Source organism: Rana temporaria, chromosome 3 (genome assembly GCF_905171775.1).
Source record: "Rana temporaria chromosome 3, aRanTem1.1, whole genome shotgun sequence".
Classification (NCBI taxonomy): Eukaryota; Metazoa; Chordata; class Amphibia; order Anura; family Ranidae; genus Rana; species Rana temporaria.
Window position 1 is genome coordinate 129,090,892 of NC_053491.1, and position 16,347 is coordinate 129,107,238.

At 46.3% G+C, this 16,347-nt stretch overlaps 1 protein-coding gene across 1 annotated transcript in view; it reads right to left on the reverse strand.

Moving 5' to 3' along the window:
- The window catches only part of CDNF (cerebral dopamine neurotrophic factor), a 45,552-nt gene that overhangs the window by 15,835 nt on the left and 13,370 nt on the right, over nucleotides 1–16,347 (reverse strand). The gene's annotated exons all lie outside the window — the stretch shown is intronic.

The following is a 16,347-nucleotide window of genomic DNA, read 5'->3' on the forward strand; positions in this document are numbered from 1 at the left end:
GGCGGTTAAATAGCGGTAAATAGCGGCAATGTGCCGCTACAGCGGTGTATTGCCAGCGGTACTGTGGCGCTGCCCATTGATTTCAATGGGCAGGCGCGCATTAGCAGCACTGAGTTCACCGCTGCTAATGCGCTCCAAAGAAGCTGCTGGCAGGACTTTTTCTGACGCCCTGCCAGCGCACCGCTCCAGTGTGAAAGCCCTTGGTCTTTCACACTGGAGTGAACAGAGCAGCAGTTTAAGGGCGGATGGCAGGCGCTATTTTTAAGGCTATAGCGCCTGCAAAACGCCCTCAGTGTGAAAGCTGTCTAAGGCCACATGCACACTGGACATTTTTGCAGCTGCTCCTAGGGGTGTCAGACATTTTTGTTCCCCTACCTTTAAAGGGGTTGTAAAGGTTTGTTTTTTTATTTTCTAAATAGGTTTCTTTAACCACTAGAGCACCGGGCCATCGTCAAATGACGGCTCCACGGTGACTCTGAAAATTCAACAGGACGTCAATTGACGTCCTGTATTCCTGCGGCCACTGGGGGGCGCGCGAGCGCGCGCCCGGCGCGTCCCCGAGATGCCGCTGCGCGTGCCTGGCGGTCGCGATGTCCGCCAGGCACTCGGAATCGGCGGCTACAGGGACAAGACGTGGAGCTCTGTGTGTAAACACAGAGATCCATGTCCTGTCAGGGGAGAGAGGAGACCGATCTGTGTCCCTTGTACATAGGGACATAGATCGGTCACCTCCCCCAGTCACCCCCCTTCCCCCACAGTTAGAACACAATTTAGGTATACATATTAACCCCTCCCTCACCCCCTAGTGTTAACCCCTTGAATGCCAGTCACATTTATACAGTAATTAGTGCATATTTATCGCATTAATCGCTGTATAAATGTGAATGGCGCCAAAAACGTGTCAAAAGTGTCCGATGTGTTCGCCGCAATGTCACGGTGACAGTAAAAAAATCGCAAATCGCCGCCAATACTAGTAAAAAAATTAATAAAATAAAAATGCCATAAATCTATCAGCTATTTTGTAAACGCTATAACTTTTGCGCAAACCAATCAATATATGATCATTGCGATTTTTTTTACCAAAAATATGTAGAAGAATACATATCGGCCTAAACTGAGGAAAAAAAACGTTTTTTTTAAAAAAATTGTGATATTTATTAAATAAAAAAGTAAAAAATAGTGTTTTTTTTTTAAATTGTCACTCTTCTTTTGTTTATAGCGCAAAAAATAAAAACCGCAGAGGTGATCAAATACCACCAAAAGAAAGCTCTATTTGTGGGAACAAAATGATAAAAAAATTGTTTGGGTACAGTGTAGCACGACCGCGCAATTGTCATTCAAAGTGCGACAGTGCTGAAAGCTGAAAATTGGCTTGGGCAGGAAGGGGCGTAAGTGCCCGGTATGGAAGTGGTTAAGCTAGTGCATTGTTGGTTCACTTACCTTTTCCTTACATTTCCCTTCTAAATGTTTTTTTCTTTGTCTGAATTTCTCACTTCCTGTTTCTCCTCAGTAAGCTGTTCTGCTGTTCTGGCTGACTAACCACCTCTCCGATGATGGGGGAAAGCTTACTGAGGAGAAACAGGAAGTGATAAATTCAGACAAAGAAAAAAAACATTTAGAAGGGAAATCGAAGGAAAAGGTAAGTGAACCAACAATGCACTAGCTTAACCACTTCATTACAGGGCACTTAAACCCCCTTCGTGCCCAGACCAATTTTCAGCTTTCAGCGCTGACGCATTTTGAATGACAATTGCGCGGTCATACAACACTGTACCCAAAATATATTTTTATCATTTTTTTCCCACACAGAGAGCTTTCTTTTGGTGGTATTTGATCATCTCTGCGATTTTTTTTTTTTGAGCTATAAACATAAAAAGACAGAAAATTTTGAAAAAAAAAAACAATATTTTTTACTTTTTGTTATAATAATATCCCAATTTTTTTTTAAAAAATAAAAATTTCCCTCGGTTTAGGGCGATACATAATATTCCACATATTTTTGTTAAAAAAAATCGCAATAAGCGTATATTGATTGGTTTGCGCAAAAGTTATAACGCCTACAAAATAGGGGATAGATTTATGATTTTTTTTTTTTTTACTAGTAATGGCGGCGATCTGCGATTTTTTTGTCAGACCTGCGATATTGCGGCGGACGTATCGGACACAATTTTGGGACCATTCACATTTATACAGCGATCAGTGCTTTAAAAATGCACTAATTACTGTATAAATGTGATTGGCAGTGAAGGGGTTAACACTAGGGGGTGAGGAAGGGGTTAAATGTGTATCCTGGGTGTGTTTTAACTGTGTGGGGGGGAGGGGACTGACTGGGGGAGGTGACCGATGCTGTGTCCCTATGTACAAGGGACACAGATTGGTCTCCTCTCTCCCTGACAGGACGTAGAGCTCTGTGTTTGTCACCGCCGATCGCGGGTACCCGGCGGAAATCGCGGCCGCCAGGCACACGCATCGGCTGCCCAGCGATGCGCCTGGCACGTTGTTTCCCCTCTGCACGCCCCCAGAGGGGCGCACGGGGAATGTCAACAAGAGGACGTCCAAAGACGTCCACTCGGCACTTGAGAGCCACGCTGTGGACGTCTTTCGCGGATCCCAAGTGGTTAAAGGAACCTATAAAATAAAAAAACAAACCTTTACAACCCCTTTAAACCCCCCTTAATGTTAGCCTATTGGGGTTATTTACGAAAAGGCAAATCCACTTTGCACTACAAGTGCACACTTAGACCCCATTCACACCTAGGCGTTTTTACGCCTGTAGCGCTACGCCTCTGCCGCCAGAGGGCTGGAAATACATGTCCCTCTATGGAGATGGTTCACATCTCCACGCCGAACGCCGGACGCCTGTCGCCTGCGGCGTGAAAAAAGGTCCCGGACCTTTTTTTCAGGCGTCTTCGAGCGTTCGGCTAGGAGATGGCAATCATCTCCATAGAGGGGGTCATCTTGGGGCACATCTAGGCGGACAATACCCGCGTTTTGTCGCCGCAAATCGCGGTACAAAACGCAGCTATTTTTACCGCGATTTGCGGCGACAAAACGCCGCGATTTCGTCCGTCTAGATGTGAATGCAGCCTAAAATGTATTTTCTGTTGTTGACAGCTAAGAAGATGCCTGCTCCTACAGCAACAGATGACAGTCCAACTTATAAAATGGTCACAAAGGCATTATATAGATGTAGACTATGGGGGTTATTTACGAAAAGCAAACTACAAGTGCAAACTACAAGTGCGAACTACAAGTGCAAGGTGCACTTGAAATTGCACTGAAAGTGCACTTGGAAGTGCAGTGGCTGTAATTCTGAGGGGAAGATCTGAAATGAGGGGAAGCTCTGCTGATTTTATAACCCAATCACGTGCAAGCTAAAATGCTGTTTTTTCTTTTCCTTGAATGTCCCCCTCGGATCTACAGCGACTGCACTTCCAAGTCCACTTTCAGTGCAATTTCAAGTGCACCTTGCACTTGTAGTTCGCACTTGTAGTGCAAAGTGGATTTGCCTTTCGTAAATAACCCCCAAAGTCTGTATCCCCCCAGATGACACAAAGCAGTCAAGTGGATTTTTTTTGTATCTGGAAAATTAGCCACCAATATGTGGGCTTATAAAGTGCAATAGCTGATCACAAAGAGAAATGCTCTAAACCAATCATAAGCCATCATCTATAAATCTTCACTGATAAAATCTACATAGATTTTTTTATGGGCTATTACACCTAAAATTGTTATTTGAATAATCCCAGTGGCGTTACCTGTAATGACCAATCAAATAATGTTGAGAGTTTGATATAGACATTTCTTTTAACAAATGAATTGTTATATAAATTTAAGTGGTACTCTATTGAAGATGTTCTCTAGTTTCGGGTAGAGAAAGCAAGGGTTACAATGCCTGTCAATTCAGGAAAGGCAGTAATGGATGGGCAGTATGAAGTAGAAGCTCAGAGAAGAAAAATGATATAAACAACAGAGCATATAAGTGGTATTAGCAGCTCATTTATCAACAAAAAAGTGGCATTAAAGCAGAGCTTCACCCTCTGTCAACACTGGCTATTTTTTATCCTAATACTGCTGGCATTGGTAAAGAGATAGGAAAGTATATTATACTGTATTTGCTAGTTGTAAACTTTTTTTTATGGTTCTTCAGTTACTTTCTCGTTTTCATGCCGAGGCAAATGATATCATACACCCCAGGAGTCTTCAGGAGGGAAGGGGTTTATTTCTTAGCTAAGCACACCCTCCTGCCTGCATGCTTGAGCTAAGGCAGTGGTCTCCAAACTGCGGCCCTTTGCTTGCCTTTATCCAGCCCTCGGGGCACTATTCTCCCACTGATATGAGACACTATTCAGCTAACTGACACCAACAATGGGGCACCATTTCTCCCATGGACACCAACAATGGGGCACCTTTTCTCCCATGGACATAAACAATGGGGCACCATTTCTCCCATGGACATCAACAATGCAGCACCATTTCTCCCATGGACACCAACAATGGGGCACCATTTCTCCCACAGAAACCAACAACAATGCGGCACCATTTCTCCCATGGACACCAACAATGGGGCACCATTTCTCCCATGGACATCAACAATGCGGCACCATTTCTCCCATGGACACCAACAATGGGGCACCATTTCTCCCATGGACATCAACAATGCGGCACCATTTCTCCCATGGACATCAACAATGCGGCACCATTTATGCCATGGACACCAACAATGGGGCACCATTTCTCCCACGGACACCAACAACAATGCGGCACCATTTCTCCCACGGACACCAACAATGTGGCACCATTTCTCCCACGGACACCAACAATGCGGCACCATTTCTCCCACGGACACCAACAATGCGGCACCATTTCTCCCACGGACACCAACAATGCGGCACCATTTCTGCCATGGACACCAACAATGGGGCACCATTTCTCCCACGGACACCAACAACAATGCGGCACCATTTCTCCCACGGACACCAACAATGTGGCACCATTTCTCCCACGGACACCAACAATGCGGCACCATTTCTCCCACAGACACCAACAATGCAGCACCATTTCTCCCATAGACAACAACAATGTGGTACTATTTATCCCAATAATACCAACGATGAGGCACTATGCCTCGACCTTATACCATATGTGGTGATGTTTACTCCCACTGATGTCAGGACAATTTCCAATCCCGCTGGCCACAGTCCCACCCCCAAAGTCTGAAGGACAATAAACTGGCACCAAATGGGGCACCATTTCTCCCATGGACACCAACAATGCAGCACCATTTCTCCCACGGACACCAACAATGCAGCACCATTTCTCCCACGGACACCAACAATGCAGCACCATTTCTCCCACGGACACCAACAATGCAGCACCATTTCTCCCACGGACACCAACAATGCGGCACCATTTCTCCCACGGACACCAACAATGCGGCACCATTTCTCCCACGGACACCAACAATGCGGCACCATTTCTCCCACGGACACCAACAATGCAGCACCATTTCTCCCACGGACACCAACAATGCAGCACCATTTCTCCCACGGACACCAACAATGGGGTACTATTCATCCCAATAATACCAACGATGAGGCACTATGCCTCCACCTTATACCATATGTGGTGATGTTTACTCCCACTGATGTCAGGACAATTTCCAATCCCGCTGGCCACAGTCCCACCCCCAAAGTCTGAAGGACAATAAACTGGCCCTTTGTTTAGAAAGTTTGGAGACCCCTGAGCTAAGGGCAGATGAATTCCAGGAAGTAAATGCTACATGAATCTTATGTCCTTACTGAAGATGCCCATGAACAGAAATGCTAGGGGGTGTTTTTCAATGTGGAGAAGTGGATGGATGAGTTTACTTTGAATATTAAACATTTATCATACAGGGTTTTTGGATTGTGGTGCTCAGTTCTGCTTTAAAATCACTTTAACACTTGACCAGATTTAGTAAATAAGGTTTTTACTAGTGTAGCACCCTGCTACTTTCATAGCTGGTGCTGCTTTAAATTTAGAGGATGGTCAGAGATTTAGTTACCTCTGACAATGTTATTTTGGCCAAATTTGGGCCTCTGTTCCAGCCTTGGCTGTACTGTGAGTGACCACTAATGTTGTGTGGGGTGCCTGTACCACCCCAGGCCAAGGGTGGCAGCAGTCAAGTCATATCAAGTGTATTGGGTGTTTTTCCTCTGCAACCAATCAGTGGTGGTTGGTCGCCCCGCTGTGCATGCTGGGGGAGAGTACTTAAGGGACAGACGCCATTGGTTTGTGGTCGTCGATCGCGGGTCTGTCGTCCCACCACCCCCCGTGTGTGGCCCTCATGGCCGGGGGTGCGTCTTCAAGTGTTCCTGGCTTCTGGACCATGTTGGTTCGAGGTTATGTTCTACTGAGTGGGCCTGGTAGTCAGACTGGGTCTACAATCGCAGAGTGGTCCTGTGCTGTGCGTCCTGAGGGAGGAAGCCTCCCGATGAAGAGCCTGTCTGGGGGAGTACCGAGCACGAGGCTGGTATCTCAGGAGAGGCCTTAGACTTCATCGAAGGACGTGCCATTACTGAAAGGCTGGATGATGGTCGCCTATCAGTTCTGAATTTACCCAAGTTTATTCAAGAGAGATCCAGGTGCTTAATCCTGTGTTAAAGCGGGGGTTCACCCTAAAAACGATGTTCTAACATTACATCCAGCTCACTCTCTACATTGACAGTATGCCGATAGTTATTTTTATTTTTTTGCTGTACATACCTCGTACAGCTATTTTATTCCCCGACTTCCATGGTAGGGCCTCCCGTGGGGGTGGGCGTTCCTATCCAGCAGGTGATTGACGTGATGACAAAAACGACCTCCCCCCGTCGCATAAGGAGCGTCACGGGTTGCCGAAAGAAGCCGAACGTCGGTGCGCAGGGGCCGTATAGCGCCGACTCGCCGTTCGGCTTCTTTCGGCAACTCGTGACGCTCCTTATGCAACGGGGGGAGGTCGTTTTTGTCATCACGTCAATAACCTGCTGGATAGGAACGCTCAGTCCCGCGGGAGGCCCTACCACGGAAGCCGGGGAAGAAAATAGCTGTACGAGGTATGTACAGCAAAAAAAAAAAACTAACGCCATACTGTCAATGTAGAGAGTGAGCTGGATGTAATTTAAAAAAAACGTTTTTAGGGTGAACCCCCGCTTTAAGAAGGATTCTGGACCGAGAATATCTCCATTTTTGGGAAGGTCTGTGGCAGAGACTTTGCTAAAGTTCCGAGTGAGACTCTGGCTTCTAGGCTGGTGAGAGAGGCTCATCCAGGGGCACAATACCCACTCTGGCCAGAGTGGCGACGATAGTTTATCGCTGGAAGCAGGCATGTTTCCAAACCAAGTTATACACCTGAACCTACATATCTCTTCTACCTCTTCAGCTACTACTATTTTTACTATTTTACCCCGTTGGGTAATAAAGCACAGAAAAAGACATCTAAAGTGTGGACATTGCAATTCTTCTCAGCTCTCATCGTGTACCCTAGACGGCGGAGGAATAGAGGTGCCACCCAAAACAAACCAGCAGCTCTTCAGGGGTAGTGCTACGCTAGCAAACTTTCCTTTCATATGAGATGCTCTTTGAACAACACGCAAAAGCAAATGCAAAAGTCATAACTGCAAGAAACCTCGAAGTACAATACTTCCCCTGTGATAGGAAAAGATGTTTCATGTGACATTATAGTCAGAAAGTTCACAAAGTCATTATTTTATGACTGTAGAATGCAGCGCTGTAATACATCTGTGTGACATTAGTGTCAATCCTCTTGTGTTTCGTTGCCAGTAATAATTAAGTGCCTGCCAATATTACAGTGATGTTATACGTATGTGTAATGTGCTCTACATCACTGGATCTAAGCAGATCCAACCAGCTTTGCTGGTAAGGAAAATTTACATATGTATGCAGCTAATACTGGTTTGCAGAGAAAAGGTCATCTTTTTACAGACTGTCAACAGGGATAGGTGGAGGCTCTGACCTCCCTATGGAAATGATAACTATAAGGCCTCGTACACACGACAGAGTTTCTCGGCAGAATTCACCGAGAAACTCGGTCAAAACCCGGATTCTGCCGAGAAACTCTGTCGTCTGTACAGTTTTGGCTCGATGGAGCCGCCGAGGAACTCGACGAGAAAATAGAGAACATGTTCTCTATTTTCTCGTTGTCCTCGTTGTTCTATAGGAGAAGGCGGCCCGCCGAGCTCCTCGGCGGCTTCATCCCAAAACTCGACGAGGAACTCGACGTGCCAAGCACGTCGAGTTCCTCTGTCGTGTGTACGGGGCCTAAGACTATTTTGCTGTTCCACTGTCTTTGGTGCTTTTTGAGTCACTGACCTGGTAGAGTAGGGACATTTAGCAAATTAAAGGAAAAATCAAAACTCTTTGGCCCGGATTCACAAAGCACTTGCGCCGACGTATCTCGAGATACGCCGCGTAAGTGCAAATATGCGCCGTCGTATCTGTGCGCCGTGCCCACAAAACTAAGATACGCCTGAAAATAGGCTTCATCCGACCGACGTAACTTGCCTACACCAGCGTTGAGTGGGCGCATATTTACGCTGGACGTATTTGGCGCACCCATTGATTTTCTATTCACATATGCAAATAAGGGAGATTCGCCGATTCACGAACGTACGTCCGTCCGACGCAGTGCGCGTAAAGTCATACATCTGGCATAAAGTTATGCCCCATAAAGGAGGTGTAACTCAGCAGCATCCATGCAAAGTGCTGCACCAGGGAACACAAGCCGACGTATTTTACGTAGTTAACGTAGGACGTGAATATGACTAGGAGTAGGTTACGTTCACGCCGTAGGCAGTGATCCGACGTATCTTAGGCAGTTGTTCCGACGTGATTGTGAGCATGCGCACTGAGATGCGCCCACGGGATGGCGCAATGCGCAGTTGGCGATACGTATCTGTCTGGCGCCCGGCCCATCATTTGCATGGGGTCACGCCTCATTAGCATGGCTCACGTCCACCTCCACTTACGCCGACTTACGCCTGAGAAACCCAGCGCAGATTTGGGAGGAAGTGATTTGTGAATTCAGTGCTTGCCTCTCTGCGCTGCGTCGGCGTAGCGTAAAGGAGATACGCTACAGCGGCATAAATATGCGCCAGTGTCTGTGAATCCGGGCCTTTATCTTAATACGTGTTCCTGGTCATCATCCTAAAATATGCCATAGGGTCCTTTTAAAACAAACGCCCAAAAATTTGACAACTGCACAATTCAAACTCCTCTTGTATGTAACCACTCTTTATGATGCACCCTGGAAATGGGAACATAGGATAACCCACACATCGATTTAATGGTTTCAAAAAATCGGTTGCACTAGATGGACTTGTGTCTTTTTTTTTTAGCCAGACTAACAATGTAACTATGTAAAAAACAGTTACTAGTGTCCGCAATCAAATTGTCAAACCATCAAATGACTGGTGTTATAACTGATCACATGTGCAGCACCATGGTAGTTGCAGAACAAACAGAAGCAGCTTTCTTGGCAGTAAAGGGTAGGAGGGTTACTAAACCCACAACAGTGATCCTATCTTCTCTGATCCTCCCCTCTTTCCACTTTCCCCTGATAATTTCCTGATAACACAGAGCCTATGGAGTCAGGCTGCACATGCTCAGTTTGGTGTGTATTGTTAGAGAGTTTTTTTTTTTTTGGGAGGGTGCATGTGATCAGCACAGAGCCAATCAGCACTTTCCAGGCAGAGGGTCATGAGTCTTGCAGTTTCATAGGACAGTTAGAAAACTCCTCCTACAAGCTTTAACCAGTGCTCGGCTGGACACTGATAGAAGTTACAAGACTGCTCCAAGGGCACTTTCACAGTGAGGCGTCGGCGATAAAGCGCCACTAAATTTACTGTTGTTTTAGCTGCGCTTTTTGGCCGATAGTGGTATGCTTTTAACACTCACTATCGGCCAAAAAAGGTTTAAAAAGCGCCGCTGCCCATTGATTTCAATAGGTAGGGGTGCTTTAGGAGTGGTGTATACACCTCTCCTAAAGTGCCTTAAAGCGGAGGTCCACACAAAAAGTGAACCTCCTCTTTTTGGAACCCTCCGGTGTCACATTTGGCACCTTTCAGGGGGGAGGAGGAGCAGATACCTGTATAATACAGCTATTTGCACCCACTTCCGTGAATAGACTCCCACATTGCAATGTGTTACAAATAAATGCACAATGTATGCTCCAGTTGCACCCAGCACAATGATTTGGTGTGAACTAAACCAACAGGGAAAACTTGGACAGCCGCACTCCAAAACACCTTTTCCTTTTATTAAAACTGGTCACAAAAAATACATGCCACAGCAAAAATTAGAACAGAAGCTGACGCGTTTCACACTGTTACACAGTGCTTAATCATGATTAAGCACTGTGTAACAGTGTGAAACGTGTCAGCTTCTGTTCTAATTTTTGCTGTGGCATGTATTTTTTGTGACCAGTTTTAATTACCGGCACCCATGGTTTGGTTCCAGTGAGAAGGCTCTTTGGTCTCATCTGAGTGGTTACCCTTTCCTCTAAACCAACAGGGAACACTGGATTTCTTCTTGGCATTACGTGGTATGAATGGGGCATTATAGTTCTGACTCCTTGTTGGTTCAAAACTCAAAGTATCGGCTTTATGAGCTATAGAACAGTCTGGGATATCATTTTGCGAAAACGGGTGAGGGTTGGAAAAAAATTGTCACATGCAGCCCAACACCTGCTTTGTTCATCATATTTACTTATCTTGTATGCATTTACAGTTCTCGGTCAGTGCTCTTTGATATGCGCTGTCAAGGGCTCAACGGAAAGAGCATGAACAAACATCACAACTTTTTGTGTCTGCACCATTTCTGGTTCTCATTCCCACAATAGAAGCAGCTACAGTGTCAGTCACTTCCCATATCCTGTCCCAGTGCTGCTTATCCAAGGCCTTTCATTTGCGTTTTAACACAGAATCAGAAATGATGCAGAAAAGCGATGAAAAATATGCACAGCATGAACACGTCACATTCTGTATGAACCCAAATGCAGGAGACAGGTTGTATGGATGTTGCAGACATCATTGAACTTAATTTTTCTCAGCTCGTTGTAGTGTTGTACGTGACCGCGTTCTTGATGGTCGGAATTTCAGCCAACATTTGTGTGACCGTTTATATGCAACACAAGTTTGAGTGGAATTCCGTCTGAAAAAAATCCATGGTTTTCTTGTCGGAATTTCCGATCGTGTGTACGCGGCATTTGCCATTAGTTATACTTTTAGATCAGACTGGGCAAATACAATATAGAGACATTTAGTATAAGTAGTGTTGTGTAACTGTCCATGGTACAGAGGTCATCATTTAAAGGGAAACATGTCATGAGACAATGTGGAGGTTGCCATTGTTGACCTTCACTCTTGCAAATGCTCTTAATTTAACCTGACCAAGTACAAGCATGCATATAAATACTGGCCTGATCAGCATATTTACTAAACACTCCTTAACTGCTTCAGCCCCGGACCATTTTGTAGCTAAAGGACCAGGCCACTTTTTGCGATTCGGCACTGCATTGCTTTAACTGACAATTGTGCGGTCGTGCGACGTGGCTCCCAAACAAAATTGGAGTCCCTTTTTTCTTACAAAGAGAGCTTTCTTTTAGTGGTATTTGATCACCTCTGCGTTTTTTTATTTTTTGCGCTATAAACAAAAATAGAGCGGCAATTTTGAAAAAAATTCAATGTTTTTTACTTTTTGCTATAATAAATATCCCCAAAAATATATAAAAAACATTTTTTTTCCCTCAGTTTAGGCCCATACGTGTTCTTCTACATGTTATTGGTTAAAAAAAAAAAAAATCGCAATAGCGTTTATTGTTCGGTTTGCGCAAAAGTTATAGCATCTACAAAATAGGGGGTAGTTTTATGGCATTTATAATTAATTAATAATTATTTTTTTACCTGTAATGGCGGCGATCAGAGATTTTTATCGTGACTGACATTATGGCGGACACTTTTGACACATTTTTGGGACCAGCCATTTTTACAGCGATCAGTGCTATAAAAATGCACTGGTTACTGTGAAAATGACACTGGCAGTGAAGGGGTTAACCACTAAGTGGTGCTGTAGGGGTTAAGTATGCCCTAGTGAGTGATTCTTACTGTAGGGGAGCCTGGCCTGACACGTCACTGATCGTCGATCCCTATGACAGGGAACAACAGACGATCAGTGACACTGCCACTAGGAAGAACTGGGACAGGTTTGTTTACACTTACCTCTCCCTGTTCTTCAGCTCTGTGACCTGATCACGGGACACTGGCGGCGATTGGGTCCGCGGAGCTCAGGACCTACGCTCTGCCAACGTATATCAGCGTTAGGTGGTGCTTAAGTGGTTAAAATGCTAAATTGTCTGCCTTGTAACTTTTGTCATGGCTGTAGTATTTGAGGTACTGTCCTTCCCACTGATGTACACATCTGCTTGTTCTGGGTCAGAGTGCCAGAAAGTAATGGAGCCAGAGTGATAGCCAAGTCATACTTAGAAATAATCAATAGAGACCCTTCATTTCTTACAGTTCAGATTTCCTTTAGCCTAGGTTCCCACTACTGTAGTGAAGGAAAACCTGTGATCCGTGCGACTTTCCCGAACTGCATTCAAATCACACTGCCCTTGCAATATGTGGGTGTCAGTGCAATCTTAACGATGCCCCAATTGCAGGTCGCAAATGTAGTGCGTTTGCCCTGCAATGGATCACATAGAGAAGAACAATCACAAGATCCGATTGCAGTTCAGTGCCAAAATTGGTGCATGCACGACTTTGGTGAGATGAAGTGTGATTTGCACTGCATTGAATCGCATGAGAATTGAACAGGAAAGCAGTGCAGTTCCTGTGTGATTCATATACAGTTCATGTAAACTTCCAGGCGAACTATTGTTTGGTGACAGCTTCAAATCTCAATCTTAGTTCAGTATTGCCATCTACTGGGCAGCTGTGGGACAGCTGAATTTTATTTCTTTCACGTTAATTCTAGACTCTGCTGCGCTTTCTAGAGAAAGTGAAAAAAAATAATTATTATTACCAAAAGTGCAGTGTAGTACGCTAAAAATAGTGCTCTTTATTAGATGTAACCCTTACATATACACAACATGCACATAATTAAAGCTCAACTATCCTAGGTGCATCAAAACAAAAGGTGTACAAAGTCTTATGCCGCGTACACACGATCATTTTTCGACATGAAAAAAACATTGTTTTTCAAAAACGCAATTTAAAATGATCGTGTGTAGGCTTCACATCATTTTTCAGGTTCTGAAAAACGACAAAAAAAAAAAAAATTCAAACATGCTGCATTTTTTAACGTCGTTTTAAAAAATGTTGTTTTTCTTGTTGTAAAAAATGATCGTGTGTGGGCAAAAACGACGTAAAAAACCCGCGCATGCTCAGAAGCAAGTTATGAGACGGGAGAGCTGGTTCTGGTAAAACTACCGTGCATAATGGAGTAAGCACATTCATCACGCTGTAACAGACAAAAAAGCGCGAATCATCTTTTACTAACACGGAATCAGCTAAAGTAGCCCAAAGGCAAATGGAACTTCCCCTTTATAGTGCCGTCGTACGTGTTGTACGTCACCGCACTGTGCTTTTTTTTTTAAATGATGGTGTGTAGGTAACATCGTTTTAATGATAAAAGTGGGAAAACGTTGTTTTTTCGACATGCTGAAAAATGATCGTGTGTACACGGAATCAGTTCTTTTCTTTTTATAGCCTGGGTGTAAAAATAGGATTTTGTACTCACCGTAAAATCATGGACGGACACAGCAGCCTTTGACCTTAGGGTTATATCCGCTTCCTTCAGGAGAGTTTAGGCAGAAAAAATTCACTTTAAGTGTTAACACTTTCCTCAGTGCAGCTCCTCCCAGGGGGTGTGGCCCCCCGGGTATAACCCACACCCTGCTCTAGCAGCCTCAGTTTGTAATAAGCAGTACAAACAAAGGAGGGGTGGGTGCTGTGTTCGTCCATGAACTCAGAGAAATGGATTTTACGGTGAGTACAAAAATCCTATTTTCTCTTCCGTTCATGGACGGACACAGCAGCCTTTGACCTTAGGGACGTCCCCAAGCAGTGTCAAAAATTTCGAGGGGTGGGAAAAACAACACAGCAACCAAGCTTACACCCCAAACAAAACCGGAGCTACTCAACGGAGGAACTCCAACTTTAAACTGCCGCCTGTAACACCTTGCGGCCGAAGGAGGCATCAGAAGATGCACACACGTCCACCTTGTAAAACTTTGAAAAAGTGTGGACCGACGACCAGGTCGCTGCCTTACACACCTGTAACAGAGGCTTGATGGTGGAAAGCCCAAGAGGCACCGATCGCCCTGGTCGAATGCGCCGTAACCCGAAAGGGAGGCGCCCGCCCCTTCAGGGCATAGGCCCGAAGCACAACCTGTCGGATCCACCTAGAAATGGTGGCCGACGAGACTGCCAGACCTCTTCTGGGACCAGCCACCAACACGAACAGTGAGTCTGACTTTCGGAACGGAGCCGTAGCAGATAAGTACACACGTAAGGCCCAAACCACATCCAGGGAAGGTAAAGTGGCCTCCTTCTGGTTTTTCGGCTGAGGACATAAGGATGGAAGAACAATGTCCTCATTAATGTGAAAGGCCGAAACATCCTCCGGGAGAAAAGACGGCTGCGGCCGCAGCACCACCTTATCCTCATGGATGACCAAATAGGGAGCCTTGCAAGACAAGGCCGCCAGTTCAGACACCCGTCTGATCGAGGTAATTGCTACCAGAAAAAAAAACACCTTTTGTGACAGTCAACAAAGGGATCTCTCGGATGTCCTCAAAGGGAGTATCCTGAAGCACCAAAAGGACTAAATTCAAGTCCCATGGGGGTAGTGGAGGGCGCACCGGAGGAGCGACATGTCGGACCCCCTTTACAGGCGTACGCACCAAGGAGTGCGCCGCCAAGGGTCGCTAAACGTAAAACGGCCAAGAAACTGACTCTTAACCGTACTCAAGGCGAGAGCCTGGTCCACTCCCCGCTGTAAAAAACAGCAGAATCCTAAACAACACGTATGAGGGTGCCACTTCATCTCCTCACCCATAGAGATGTAGGCCTTCCACGTACGATGGTAAAACCTACGTGAGGTAGACTACCATGCATGCAGCATGGCAGAGACCACCGAGCCTGACAGGCCTCGGTCCTACAGTACCTGGCTCTCAACAGACACGCCACTAAAGCCAGCGACTGTAAAGCAGGGTGGAAGATAGGACCCTGCGACAGAAGATCTATTCTCAGAGGTAGATGCCAGTGGGCGTCTGCCACCAGATGCACCAGGTCCGCGTACCAGGAGCGGCGGCCAGTCTGGGGCGATCAGGATTGTTGGAATCCCTACAGCTTCCACTCTGCGCAGCAGGTGAGGAAGAACTTCAGAGGAGGGAAGGTGTAAATCCGGCGATAGTGACCCCAAGGTGCCACCAACGCGTCTGACGCGTCCGCCCACAGGTCCTTCGACCTGGCCACGAACCGTGGCACCTTCCGATCGAGACGGGACGCTAGAAGGACCACATCTGGAGTGCCCCACTTTGGGCACAGACTCTGAAACACCTCCGGGTGGCGTGACCACACTCCTTGGTCTAGCGTTTGGCGACTTAGGAAGACAGCTTGCCAATTCTGTACCCCCGGAATGCACACGGCCGATAGAACCAGAACGGATCTTTTGGCCCACCGAAGGATTTGCGCGACCTCCGCCGCTGCAGCTGAACTCCGTGTGCCCCCCTGATGGTTGACGAACCCCACGGCCATGGCGTTGTCGGACTGGATCCTGACCGGTCGGCCCTGCAGATCCAGGGACCACCTGGCAAGGCACAACTTGATTGCTCGGAACTCCAGTATATTGATTGGCAGGCAGGACTCCTCCTGAGTCCAGCGCCCCTGGGCTGACTGGGTGCCCCAAACGCCCCCCTAACCGGAGAGGCTGGCATCCGTCGTGACCACTGTCCATCGGCACGGTAGAAATTACTTCCCAGTCCGAAGCACGGGAGTCATCAGCCACCACACCAGGGAAGACTTGACCAGTTGACACAACTGAATCTGGTAATCCAGAGAAGACCGGAGCTTTTCCCAATGTGACAGAATCTCCTTCTGTAGTTCCCTGGTGTGGAATAGGGCATAAGGAACCGCCTCGAAAGAGGCCACCATCAGACCCAGAACCCTCATGCAGAATCAAAGAGACGACCATTTCTGGGTCAACAGCTGCTGCACCGCAGAATGCAGTGTCTGGAGTTTCTCCATTGGGAGAAAAACTCACGCCTCCGCGGAATCCAGGACTAGCCCCAGGTATTCCAGACGCAGA